General features: G+C 45.0%; 1 protein-coding gene across 1 annotated transcript in view; it reads left to right on the top strand.

Annotated features, from left to right (window-relative positions):
• Positions 1-14158, top strand: part of LOC147679544 (sodium-dependent serotonin transporter-like) — an 842014-nt gene that overhangs the window by 241361 nt on the left and 586495 nt on the right. The window lies entirely within an intron of this gene.

Here is a 14158-nt window from a genome sequence, read left to right as displayed (position 1 = left end):
TTTGCAAATTAAACAAGCGCACCAGGATTAAGTGATTTGCACAGAAACAAAAGTTACAAAGTCAACTTTAACGATATAAAAAAAGCAGGAAAGCGTGCTTAAAAAGAGCATTGCCAAATCGAACATAAATTTGCATTTACGAGGTATTTAAAGATTGTTTAGAATAATTAATTTAATTACTCTTAAAAAAGTGCTCACCTACAAAGAAGTGGATAAGAACACTCTCAATGGCTGTGACTGCGGACAAGGAAAACTTCAAGAAGCAAATTCTTTGCAGAAGGATGATTATTTGAGCATGATGTCACTGGGTGAGAGAGCTGTGATCGGGCATGTTGTGATTGAGCATGCGCAAATAAAATGGAATACGTTAGGGGTACATAGCCAGACAGTGAGACTTATTGAGCGCAAGCATAACATTAACACACATGCGCTACCACAAACATGCATGAGCAAAGTAAAGGCAACTCCTACGGGGTACATACATAGATGGAGTTCGGATGTCCCTGTGGTCTTGAAGTGGCTTCAGGAGGGGGGCTTTGCAGCCCTTCTCCATAAAATAATTATATATAATTAGCCATGCCCCGGGGGCTGGGGACCCCGGTGCCCGGAATTGGGCATGGGAGGGGGGCCATATGGCCTACTTCCCATAAAAAAATTAAATATGTATACTCCGCTTATTGTCATCGTACCATAAGCGCACCCTTCCGATCACGTGCTGAAGGCTAATTGGCTGTCAGGTGGTCGTTAACATTCAAAACTAGAAACTGTTCGCAGCCATTTTATGTCGCAGTACAAGGGAGGCTGAAGAAGCATGTGAAATGTGTGTTTAAAACGTGAAAAGGGGGAGGGTAGACACACCCTGATCCTCTAGGTCTCCTCAGGGGTCCCACAAGGCCTCCCAGGGCCCCTCTATTTTTTCTTTTTTGGGAAAAAATTGCGGGGTGCGTGTATGATCCACGCATTCTAGCAATATTTTTTTTTTAAAAAGTGGGCTTCCTCACGTCTTTGCATTCTTTCAACTGTTTAGAGGAGATGCAGCAGTGCTGTATCCAGGATTCACCACTGAGTATGAAAAGATAACGATAATACTGGTTACCTGCTGAGTGAATTTCTACCCATAGGATAACAGTAATGTACTTTTTAAGAAAGTTAAAGAAAATTAATAAAAAAATAACCTCAGATAATCTCTTGTCTTAATATTTATATTAAATGTAAATAAATAAGTTTTTCAGCATTGAAAAAATCGCGGAAGTCGCGCACACACCGCATCTGATATGTATATGACGTTACGCGCTACCGTGCGTCCGGCACGCCGCGTTATACGTACATCTTGCATATGCGCAAGGCTTCGCGCACAAGTCGCATAGCAACCGCTGGGGAAAAGTTGTACCCCTCGCACACCCTTCGCGGATCCTAGACAGCGACCCTAAAAGGGAGTACACGTTTTGCGCAGTAAATGAGTAGGGTGTTCGTAGGGTGCGCAACTGCAAAAAAAATGAAAAAAATTATACAAATAATGTAAGTATATTATAAACAATATAAAATAATGAAAAATATATATTTTTATGTAAAAGAAATGGAATTAAAAAAATGTGTAATATAATTTAAAAAATAACATCTACAAATAAAAAGATAAAAAATGTAGTTAGAAAATATTTTTTTAAAAAATAATATTTACAAATTAGCATTTAAAATATCTTTGAAATTCATTGAAAAAAACATTGGTTTCAGACATGTTATAGTTAGGAATTAGCATTTAAAAAACCTTTGAAATTCACTGAAAAAACCATAGGTTTCAGATAAGTTATAGTTAGGAATTAGCATTTAAAAAACCTTAGAAATTCACTGAAAAAACCATAGGTTTCACACCAGTTATAGTTAGGAATTAGCATTTAAAAAATGTTTTCAGTGAATATCATAGGTTTTTAAATGCTAACTCCTGACTATATATACGGCCTCAAACCTCTGAAATGTAATATTTTTTATAATGAGTCCTATATTATATACTTATATAATAATATTTATTTATTTATTTATTTATTTTGCCTTGGTGCGCTCCCGGTGCGCGCCCCGGTGTGCACACCGGAAAGCGCAGGTTTTCGGTGCGCCCCGGGGCGCGCACCGGTTAGCGTCCCGTTAGCGCCGCGTGATACGCACGGCGTAAGCGCACCCGGAAGCACTCGAGTGAATACTATCGCGCAACGTAAACATACGACGCGCTTACGCGACGAGTCATGTGACCTGAAAATAACACTTTTTATTGGTGCAGAACAGTTTTGGTTTCCAAATGATGAAAGCCCGGGTCATGTGACCTGAAAATAACACTTTTCATTGGTTCAGGACAGTTTTTTTCTCCAAATGATGAAAGACCCCACCTTTTTTCCTTATTCTGACTTTGTCCTTTGACTGAGGGAGACCTGTTTGAACATCTTTGAGAACTATTTTGTACTTTAAAATGGCTGCAGTAGCAGCAGCAGCTGGAGCACCTGCACCACCACCACCACCACCACCACTAAGAGGACCACCACAACATTACATTGGTGGTCAAGAAGAGGAGGAGGAGGAAGAGGAGGAGGAGGAGGGGAGAAGGTGGCTGCAAGAAGACAATACCCCATACAAGCCAAGGCAGCACATTGTATGGGAGTTTTTTTCTATATCAGAGGGCAAGAAGAAAGTCAATGCGCCCAAGGTGACTTGCCTAATCTGTGACATGGAACTTTCAAGGGGAACCCTAACAAAAAATATTCTTTTGGTAATAATACCATGATTAGACACATGCAGCGCAAGCATCCGAACAACTATTCTGCTGCAGAGATGAGAGAACTGGCCAGTAACCCTTCCCAATCTTCAACCACCACCTCCAAAAGAAAGCAACCCACTCCATCGGGACCAGAGACAAGGGAGACGATCCCTTGCATACAACCACGGTTTGGGGAATTCAGAATTACATGTATTTTTTGTGGTAAGACCATCTCCTATGCCCTAAATTTTTTCATGTTTTTTTTTTGCTCCAGTTGAGCCATTTTGAATTTGCTGTTTTTTGTTTCTCCCCATAAAAATAACAAAAAAAATATAAAATAGTTCATAAAAGCCAAAAAAAGTACAAAATTTTCAAAAAACATTAAAAAAATATAAAACAACAAAAAGAAGAAAAAAAACAGTTCTTTTTAGAACTACCTCCAATTTATAAAAAAAGGCTACATTTTTTAAAAACTCTGTCATTCTTTTTTACTTGTGGTACGCTCCCCGGTCTGCTCCCCGGTGCGCGTACCGGGCGCTCTCCCCACGCGAATCGTTTATTTAAGGTTTTTGTAGAGCGCGTAGTAACCCTTGAGCATCCCAGCGCTTGAACCTGAATTCGGGAGGGAACAGCAGCGGAAGGGACGAAGAATCAGGGGAAGAGAAGAGTTTTCAGTGACTTCCTGAACTGAAGGAGGTTTGGTTTGGTTCTTAGTCTCCGGGGGAGGCTGTTCCAATGTTTGGCAGTGTGTACCGAGAAGCGGCGGCCTCCAGACCGAGCTCTTTTTACTCTGGGAACAGTGATGAAGTTCTCTCCGCTTGATCGGAGAGCTCTTGTCGCTTTGTAGGGAATGATAAAATTATTGAGGATGGGTGGGCCTTTGTTATGGAGAAGTTTGTGGGCCAGACAGAGGGCCTTGAAAGCCACCCTCTCTCTGACTGGGAGCCAGTGAAGTAGCTTCAAAGCAGGCTTTGCCGAAGATCTGGCTGGGGTGTGAGTGAGTAGTTGGGCAGCGGAGTTTTGGATTCTCTGCAGGGTATTGAATGTAGCTTCCGGGGCTCCCAGGTAGATTGCATTGCTGTAATCTAGCCTTGCCAAGATGAGGCCCTGGATCAATAGTTTCTGGGAAGTGGCGGGAAGCAGGGGGAAGGCCTTCCTACATGCCCTGAGGAGTCCAAAGCATATTCCTGCCGTCTTTTTGGCCTGAGTTCTGAAGCTCAGATCCTTTTCGAGCCATACGCCCAGGCTCTTAACCTCCTCCTTGGGGGCAGGGGGGTCACCTAAACAGTCGGGCCAGATGTTAGGCGGCAAGGAGGGCCCTTTATGACCGAGCAGCAGGATTTCGGTCTTGGACCCATTCAGTTTCAGCGCTGAAGTGTTCATCCAGCTGTGGATTTCGGTGAGACAGCTGTGAAGATCGGAAGGATCTTGGTGAGGGTGTGAGAGGGTCACCACCAGCTGGGTATCGTCGGCATAATTGATGATCGTCACGCCGAACGGGGTGACCAATTCCTCCAACGGAGACATGTAAACGTTGAATAACGTAGGGCTAAGAGATGAGCCCTGCGGTACTCCACAGCGGAGGGGGATCGCGGGGGAGTGGCTGTCATTCTCCCAGACTTGGAAGGAGCGACCATCTATGAAAGACATGAGCCACTTCAAGGCCGTGCCCCTTACTCCAATGTCTCTCAGTCGCTGGATTAAAATCTGGTGATTTACAGTGTCGAAGGCCGCACTGAGGTCCAGGAGGATCACTGCCACTGATCCTCCTGTGTCCAGAATGCTTCTGGCCTTCTCTACTGCCGCCAGGAGGGCGGTGTCGGTGCCCTGGCCTGGACGGAAACCTGTCTGGGAGTTCCTGAGTATGTTGTTGCTTTCAAGGAATAGTGATAGTTTTTTATTCACTAGCTTCTCCGTGATTTTACTGTTTCCTGGGAGGAGGGAGATTGGCCTGTAGTTGGCTAGGTCCTGGGGGTCCAGTGAAGGTTTTTTCAAAAGACCTTCGACCACAGCCGCTTTCCAGCTGGGAGGGACTACTCCCTGTGTAAGGGAGGCATTGATGAGGGACGTGAGAGGAGGGATGATAGTGCTGGACACTTTTTTCAGGAAGCGAAGCGGAGCAGGGTGGCTGGGGGAGCCACTTTTAATTGTGGCCAGCGTCGCGGCTACCTCTTCCGTGGATACTGGGCCGAAAGTGTTGAGAAGGGGTGAGGGGGCATCGATGGAATGACTATGGCAGTGGGGAGAGTTGGGAGGGTCCCTGTCTGTGTGGCCGGCGTCGAAGGGGGTAGGGACGCGAGAATTTTTTCAATTTTCTCGTCGAAAAAAGTGGCCAGTTTAATACATTTACTTTCCGCGGCTTTGGGGTCCAGGGGTTTCGCAGGGGGATCTGGGGCATGAAGAAGTTCTTTAAGAATGGCGAAAGTTTCTTGGGCAGAGCAGGACGAGTTTTCAATTCTATCTTCGTAGAATGAGCTCTTGGTTTTATGGAGCTCCCGTTTGTAAGTTTTTATGGAAGCACGAAACATGCCTTTCTTGTCTGCTGTCTTGTCTTTCCTCCATGAGCGTTCATTTCTCTTGCATTCCTTCCGTAAGAGATTCAATTCGGGGGTGTACCAGGGGGAGGGGTTAACTCTCTTGGTACGTTTAAGGGTGCTGGATCTCGGTAGGAGGCAATCCAGTGATTGGGTGAGCCATGTATTGAATTCAGTGTCGGCAGTAATGGTGTTTTGAGAGGGGGGGGATATCTTCCCTAAGTTTGGCTGCCCATTCTTCTGGGACCAGTTTGTGCCAGCATCTGATAAGGGTTCTGATTTTGGGAAGTTGGGGTGGGGGAGTATTGATGTGCCATTCGAAGGGGACCAGGAAATGGTCGGTCCAGGGGAGAGGGAGGTGAGCGCGGGTATTAAGGTCTTGAATGTTTGTGAAGATGGGGTCGAGTAACTGTCCTTTGTCGTGAGTGGCCTGTGGGTTCTTTAAGCAGAGACCAGTGGAGGAGATGTCCAGTAAAAGTTCGGCTGCCTGAGTGTCGACTGGGTCCAGAAAGTGAAGATTGAGATCCCCTAACAAGAGGTAGTTCGAGGAAGTCGTCGACTCGGGGGGGGCGATATACAAGCAGTCCCGACAGAGATGTTACTGGTGAGATTTGGATGGTGAAGTGGCAGCTTTCACAGTCTTTGATGTTGCCATCTAAGATTCTGCAGGTGAGGGAGTCCTTGAATATTATGGCTAGGCCACCTCCTCTGCCACGCGGTCTATTCAGAGAGCAGATTTGATAGCCCGGAGGGAGTGCGTTGACAATGTCAGGGCCGTTGTTGGGAGTGAGCCATGTTTCAGTGAGAAACAGAATGTCCATGGCGTGGTTTGAGATCAAGAGGTTTATTTCGTGGGCGTGTTTAACAAGCGACCTGCAGTTGAGTAGGCCTAGTTGGAGGCCACCGCGTTCAGTGTCTGCGCCGGGAGGATTGCAGAGACTGCAGCCGGTAAATGGGTTATCGCCCATATGGGTGTAATTGCAGGAGGGATGTTTTTGTGTGTTCAGGGCCAGAAGCCTATCTCGGGTATAGGCAGGGCAATTCTTAAGAGAAATGGGCATAGTGGCTGGGCCTGGGACCGTCCGGGCCCGGACGGGCCCAGACGGGCTTGCCTTTGGCACGCCTTTGGCGCGCTGACGGCGCGCCCGCTGAGCCCGTCCGCTGCGCGTCCGAGTGCTGCACATGATTTTATACAGGAAGAGGGCGTGGGGGATGTGGCCTGATGAAGTGGGCGTGGCCTGTGAGCAGGCTCGGTCGCTGATGGCGGTGATGGCGATTTCCTACCCCGTGGCAGCGTTCAGATCGGCTGCACAGGTGTTAAGGATTCGGGATAAGTGCCCCAACCATACTAGCAGGTGAGGGAAAGGTGCGCAATTATTAAAATCAATTTAACACACAAGTTTAAAAAAAGTACAGTTTCAAACAGAGTTCCCGGCTGTGCCTCAGGAGTACAGGATCTGGAGAAGGCTGAGCGTCAGCGCTTTAAGTAGTCAAGGGGGGCGTGGCCAGAGAAGTGGGCGTGGCCTGATGAAGTGGGCGCGGCCTGTGAGCAGGCTCGGTCGCTGATGGCGGTGATGGCGATTTCCTACCCCGTGGCAGCGTTCAGATCGGCTGCACGGGTGTTAAGGATTCGGGATAAGTGCCCCAACCAGACTAGCAGGTGAGGGAAAGGTGCGCAATTATTAAAATCAATTTAACACACAAGTTTTAAAAAAGTACAGTTTCGAACAGAGCTCCCGGCTGTGCCTCAGGAGTACAGGATCTTATGGCCCCCACATCAAACCTAGGGGATCAGGGGGGGTCTACTCTGCCCCCTTATGTTCATTTCCCCCTTTGTTTTTGCCTCCTCTTTTGTCTCAATCTTACTGAGACACAAGATGGCGGCCGCTCCGAACTGTTTCGAATGTTTACAGACACCCAAGAGCCAATCAGCTTTCCGCGCGCAAGTCGCGTAGCGCGCCCGGAGCGCTCCCCGGTACGCGTACCGGGGCGCGGCCATAGATATATATATATTTTTTTTTACCTAAATTACTCAAAATCCACTGGAGCACATATCTTGAGACATAGCAAAGGCACATCGGGCTACCAGTCCCTACAATTTTGCCAAGTTTGGTGGAAATCCATTCATCCGTTCGGGCTAAAAGTGAGGTCGACCGCCCTATGGAAATTAACATGGGGAAAACACGTTTTGGGACCCCCCTTTTTTCTTGGCCCCCGATTGACGAATCCCCCCCAAACTTTCAGGGAAGGACCGAAGCACCGCGACGCAAATTTGAGGAAATTGTCAGGCAGATTCCTCAACCGGCACCAGAGTTAATCCCAATAGAATGTTGAGATTTTGCATTGAAAAAAATCCTAACTATAACTACCTACTGGCGACCGCCAGTAGGTAATATATATATATATATATATATATATATATATATATATATATATATATATATATATATATATATATATATATATATATATATATATACTGACGCTGAATTCAGTATGTGTTTATTTCTTTAGTCAAGAAGCGAAAGACAGGTTTCGTGGTCACTGCCACCTTGCTCACTTTAGTGTCATCTCCATTTTGGTTTTACAATTTATTCTACCATGATCCTACGTCACTTGACATAGAAACTGAAAAACACTTCACATTCTTTTTTATCTTCAATGACAAAGTGTTCATAACAAAGTGCACGCTGCTAAATTTTTAATTAACAATTAAATTCATAGACCTTACGAGAATTAAAGATTTCATTTCATTATTGTATTTACGTTGTATGTAGTTCTCTTCGCACTATACAGTTATTTTTGACAACACAAGATCCTGCTAAATTGCTCGGCAGTATTTCGAATCTATATTAACAAGTTTTTTTTAATTTCGGCCCTCTCTGGTTCAGGATTTTCTGTCACTACAGAGTGATTTCTTAACATACTTATTGTTTCACATATGTAAAAATAAATTGTATGGATGGCTTGCACTTAGACCCTAATGGGTTAGGACCACCTCTCATCTTTAAACCACGAAACCTCCCCGGTGGTAGATAGCACCAATCTGCATTATATCAATATAATTTACATGAAATGTGAGTTGCCAGACCAGTGTCCATATGTATTTCAGGAGATCTATCAAACAGTTAGTTACAGTGCTGGGTATTTTGGCCAGACTAAAATGTTGATTGTTACACAGGCCTTATTGTGTTCCGTGTTGCCCAAATACAACCTCTTCCATATTCTCCTTTCATAGTTACTAGGACTACATATCTCAAAAAAACGTGCTCCAAGTGATTAAATCAAATAAACAAACATACTTTATGTAATTTTCCTAATCAAACCTTTCACACTCTAATAAAGCTGGGCTGAGACAGGAGGAGGTCATTTTAAACAATATTTACAAGTGCACATACATCCCCTCGTTCGAATTCAAACCATTCAGGACCCTGCTATTTGGCCTGATTATGTAGCATGACTCCAGTCTTCTCAACCTTTGTTTTCTGTTGCCACCTCTTAAATTCTTAGGGACCGATTCTATGACATATTATACTAGGTCTGCCACCATTCCACCATGATTCTCATGTATGTGGCGAGCAACAGGATAGCTTTTATCATCCTTTGCTATGGCCTTTAGGTGCTGTAGGATTATAACATGCATCATATGAATAGTGCTACCTACATAAATCTTCGGGCATGAGTATTGTAAAATATATACAACAAAGCCACTTCTGCAGTTATATGAATTTCATATCCTCTGCGGGCTATTGTGTAGGGGTGAGATAAACTCCCTCATGTTTTGGCCAATTTTACATGCCTTACATCTGTGACATCTCTGGAAACCAGAGCCCGGTGTCAACTATGTCTCTATTCTTGACATTTCTGGTCTACTGACACAGAGTTCACTCAGCATCCATTTGGCCCATCTGAATGTGAGTAGTGAATTTTTGTCACTGTTTTCCCAATGATGGGATCACTCTTAATTAGTTTCCAATGTGTGGAGAGGATTTTTCTCACCCTATGTTAACAGGTACTATAACCCAGTGATCAATCTCACCTGATCTTTCTCCCTTTGCTGGGCACCCTGTTTTATAAATAACAGCATATCCCTTGATTTTGCTTGTGTTTTTTTTCTCTTGCTGACTCCAAAGTCTCTTGTCTTTAACCCCTGGCAAGAAATATTTTGTTTAGTTATGACTAAACTTCAATCAGTGATGTCTCATTGCTACAATTTCTTTTCATGAGGAGATTTTCCGCATATGGGATGCTGTTTCTAAGTCTTGGTGGGTAGAAAATACTTGCATGAAGGATAGAATTCCTTGTTGTTTGTTTCCTGAATGTTTTCGTGTGTATTTTGTTATCCTAAATGAAAACCTTCAGGTCCAAAAAGTCTACCTCACTATGGCTGATATTGCTAGTAAAGGAGAGGTTTAAATCATTGCAATTTAATCTGTCTGCAAAGTTATTGGCGGAATCAGGAGTACCTTTCCACAAAATAAAAAGATTATCGATGAAACATGCCCATAGTACCACATTTTCCGACCATTCTGTGGCACCTGCTCCTCCCATCAGCCCATATACAGGTTTGCATGACTGGGGCGAAGCAGGTGCCCATAGCAGAACCTCTCACTTGTTTATACAGTTGCTTTTCAAAAAGGAAAACATTGCTTTCTAGGCACCATGGAGGAGCCATTGTGTGTGCTGATTAAGGTTTCTGTAACTTGGAGTTTGCGCTAGGTGGCACACATCCAAGATGCACGAACATCTGTGAGGCTCGGTAAGATTGACGACCTCATCAGCGAATTATCCTTCACTCTAACGTCAAAAAGGCAATATGCAACTATCTATTTGTTCCTTGAACGATCCGGAACCCCTGTGAGAAAAATCGTGGCTCTCCCAGCCCCAGAAGCTACTTAAAATGACTTTCCGAGCTGCAGAAACCTGCAGGGATGACGTGCCTGAAGACCTGAGCAGCTACCACTGCCACTCAAGCCGCAGGGATTCCACGTGGCTGAAGGCCCTGGTTATACAAAGCCCGCTTGCCGCCCAGTCTGGCACATAAAGACCTGTTCCCCACCGTTTTGCCACGTCTGGACTGCCGGTGTGACAAACAGCAGCTCAGACATTGCACGCAGGAGGAGACATGGTGAGCTGCCCGGATGAGCAATCTCTGCTGGTCGGAGCGCAGCAATTTTTTCTTCTTCCGACAGCTACTCCACCTACGTGGTGTAACCCACGCAAGGCCGGACACTCGTCTTGAGATGGCTACTGCCCACTGTGTCTCCCCTGGGGGCCCCCAGCGACAGATGGACCGAGCACTATCTCTCCCCACTATACTACAACGACAGTGGCCCCATCCTGGAAGGCCAACTAGCTGCTTCACTGCTGTGTGGACACTGTTGCCCTGCCTCATCCATGGGCCAGAGCGCACCTTTTGGCATCTTGCGGTCCTGCCCAGCTGCCTGAATCTCCGAGATCCTAAATTGACCCTTCCTTCAAGATATCACGGGGCCACTCCATTCAATTCGAGCGTACGCTGACGAACCTGGCGGTGCTCAGCGCAGTGAGTACTCTGCATCTCCCAGACCGGGCCTCTCGTCAGGGGCATGATCAGCGGTATCCAGTGGCCACCTATACCCGTGTACGGCCACCCCGTCAACATCTAGGTAGTTGGGACGCACGGAGGGGGTGATGGATCCATGAGTTGCCATGTCCGAAACCCGACACTGTCATTTAGGACCCTGGAGAGGCTTGTACAGACACACTCTTTTCGCTCGATTTACTCACCTGGAAGCGCTGCTCACGGCGAGCCAGTGCGCGCCTGACCAACACCACTGCATCTACGTCTTGACAGCAACCATTCGAAAGATGCCTGCCCACCCATACTACTGAGGAGGCTTCTTAAATTGTAGAAGACGATAGGGAAACCTGATGGGCACCAACCTAGACTCACCATTGAAAACAAAAAGGCCTCAACACAATCCACCTCCGCGGATTCCATGCAGGCCAGTACAGACCAGGCTTCAGTGCCCATGCCATCCTCTGAAGATGAGGTAAAGACACTACTCTTGGCCTTTCAGCACAGCCTCACTGACCTTTCCGGAAAAATGGACACGATGAACAGTCGGTTAGATTTCCTTGTCCAGAAAGTTGACAAACATGATGGGCAGTTGAAAGAAGCTGAGCGCTGCATATCTGAGCACAAAGATGCCACTTCACAGATGCAACAACAGATGTCGCAAATGGACAAACTCCTTAAAGTATCTATTTACCCTTTTCTCCCTAAGTGGGATGGGTATGCCCAGACGTGGGTCCCTTGCTCACTGTGCCACTGGATTCAAGCTAGCCTGGCTGAAGAAGGGGGGCATACCCAGAAAATTGGTCCCAGGATGCTTTTTTCCAACCCAGGCAGGACCTGAACTGGCAGTTTGGTCTAGACTGTTCCCATGAGGCACAGGGTCAAAACTGATTTGCATAATGCTGGGTCAAGACAAATTTGCATAAGGCTGGGTCCAAACTGGGGTGGCTTAGTGGGCAAAATAACGATGGATTTAACCCAGATCTTTTGCCCAGGAGGAGAATGTTTGCATTGTTAGAATTCTGTCCATCATTTGTTTGCTGTAACACCCGTGATATATGGGGCACGCTTCAGTCATATCTACTAGAACACCCAGATCACATTCAACAAGCGTCCTGCTGCTCACGTTCTCCAACATATGCTTGACCTACACAAAAGCACAGGTGCACCACACACCATCAATAATAAAGCAAATTCCAATTCAAATGATGACATGAGAAACGTTCCTCAATTTTGATTTCTTTATTCCATGTGTAGTAGAAAAGACACTTTTAAAACCCCTTCCATTGCGCAAGCCAAGAGCCCTTGGCTTGCGGTCCACACGGGACACTATCCACGAGAACATCATTCCTAGATGCTCCCCTTCTGTAAGTTATCATTTGACGTTTTGGAACTGTCCTGACAATAATGGTGTCCTGCTTAATGAAATGCCAATTCCTTTTTATATTCTTTCTCATGGCTAGATATTCTTTGTTGTAATCCATTATAAATCTAAACATGTTAGAGGTTTCGTTTCTGGTACTAGGGGCCTTTTGGCCTGAGACAAGCATATCCCTATCAACCAGGTTACATTTAGTGAGGGCCTTCTTAAGGCAAAGGGTACTGTAACCTCTTTCCCTAAACCTTGAAATACAATCTCAATATTACTACAGATTCTTTTTATGCGCAAAGGCTCGCCGTAGGGAATGCTTTGTACGAGGTGGGTGGGGTGGGGACTACTGGCGTGCAGGATGGCATTACCTGCCGTAGGCTTACGTTGCAATTTAGTTTCCAACCTTCATTGATCTATGTAAATCTCAACATCCAAGAATGTAACTGTGGTTCGACTTATAGTGGCAGTGAAATTCAGATTTAAGTTATTTTAGTTCAATGAGGCAATAAACTCATTTGCCTCGCTTTCACTGCCATGCCAGATCAAGAAAAGGTTGTCTATGTACCTCCACCAGCATTTCACATGCCTGGTCAGTGTGTCAGAGTGTTTTGCCATAAGGACCTGCTCCTCCCACCAGCCCATGTGTAAACACGCGAAGCTGGGGGAGAAGCTGGTCCCCATGGTCACACCCCTCAATTGTTGGCACATAACATCCTGAAACATAAATATATTATTGGTAAGACACAACTCGACCATATTGACAAGCATTTTACTATGCTCCTCGTACTGAGGCCCTTTCCTTGCCAAATAATACTTTAAGGCCCGTAGTCCATCACCATGCTTAATAGACGTATATAATGCTGTTACATCTAAAGCAATCAAAAGATATTCGTTATTCCATTGGAACTCTTTCATTTTAGTCAAGAAATCACCTGTATCCTTAGTATATGAGGCAAGATTGTGAACAAACTCTTGTAGGAAAAAGTCCACATATATGGATGTAGTTTCAAAGATACTGCTCCTGGCCGATATAATCGGCCTTCCAGGTGGATTCATTATATCCTTGTGCACTTTAGGTATGAAGAACAAGATTGGGATAGTTGGATTAGGATTCCACAGGTACTTAAATTCATCACTCGTTAGCATACCCTTTTCACGCAACGCCATTAATTTCATCCAAAAGGCTGTGTGCGTTGTGTTCCATTTCATTTTATAGCTTTTGCCGTAGCAGGATTCATCACTGAGTTGTTTTATTCCTTCCTTTAGGTAGTCCTCCCTTCTCCACAGAACAACATTTCCGCCCTTATCGGAATTTCGCACTACAATTTCTTTATTGTTTTTATTCTTCGTCATTAGTTGATGGTACTGTAATGCTTTTTTTGTTTTTGTTTTGTTTGTTTCCTGTTGATACCTTATCGGTGACCCTATTGAGATTTTTAAGATCAGTGATGACCTGTTCCTGGAACATATCAATATTGTCTTTAAGCATAAGAGGGTAGAACTTCGAGGGTGGTTTGTACGGTGTTGCACATAGTATCCTAGAGCCAGTTTGAGTGACTGTAGAAATGTCATCAGATTGATTTGGTTCCTGCATCATTTCAAATATTGGTTTCACCAATTCTTGCGAATTCGGATTCATTTCTTGTGCCTGTGGGCCTTTGATGCCAGTCATTACTGATGTTCCCCCACTTGGTACTTTTTCACCTGAGCATGGAACTTCCGAAGTGTAAGCTTTCTTACACTTTTGTAAACGTCAACTCTTGATTGTGTCCTTTCAGGGCAAAAGGAGAGTCCTAAGGCCAGTAATTGGGTTTCAGCAGCATTAAGAGTCATATCCGATAGGTTAATTACTGTTTTCACACTACTTTCCTTGATATCACTTGGTGCTACTTTTTCCAATATTTCCTCTGTCGTTTTTTCTGCTGTTGTTTTTTGTTGTGCACTCCTTCTTC

Source organism: Lissotriton vulgaris, chromosome 11 (genome assembly GCF_964263255.1).
Source record: "Lissotriton vulgaris chromosome 11, aLisVul1.2, whole genome shotgun sequence".
NCBI lineage: Eukaryota > Metazoa > Chordata > Amphibia > Caudata > Salamandridae > Lissotriton > Lissotriton vulgaris.
The sequence above is the reverse complement of the archived record's forward strand: the minus strand, read 5'-3'. Positions and strand labels throughout refer to the sequence as shown.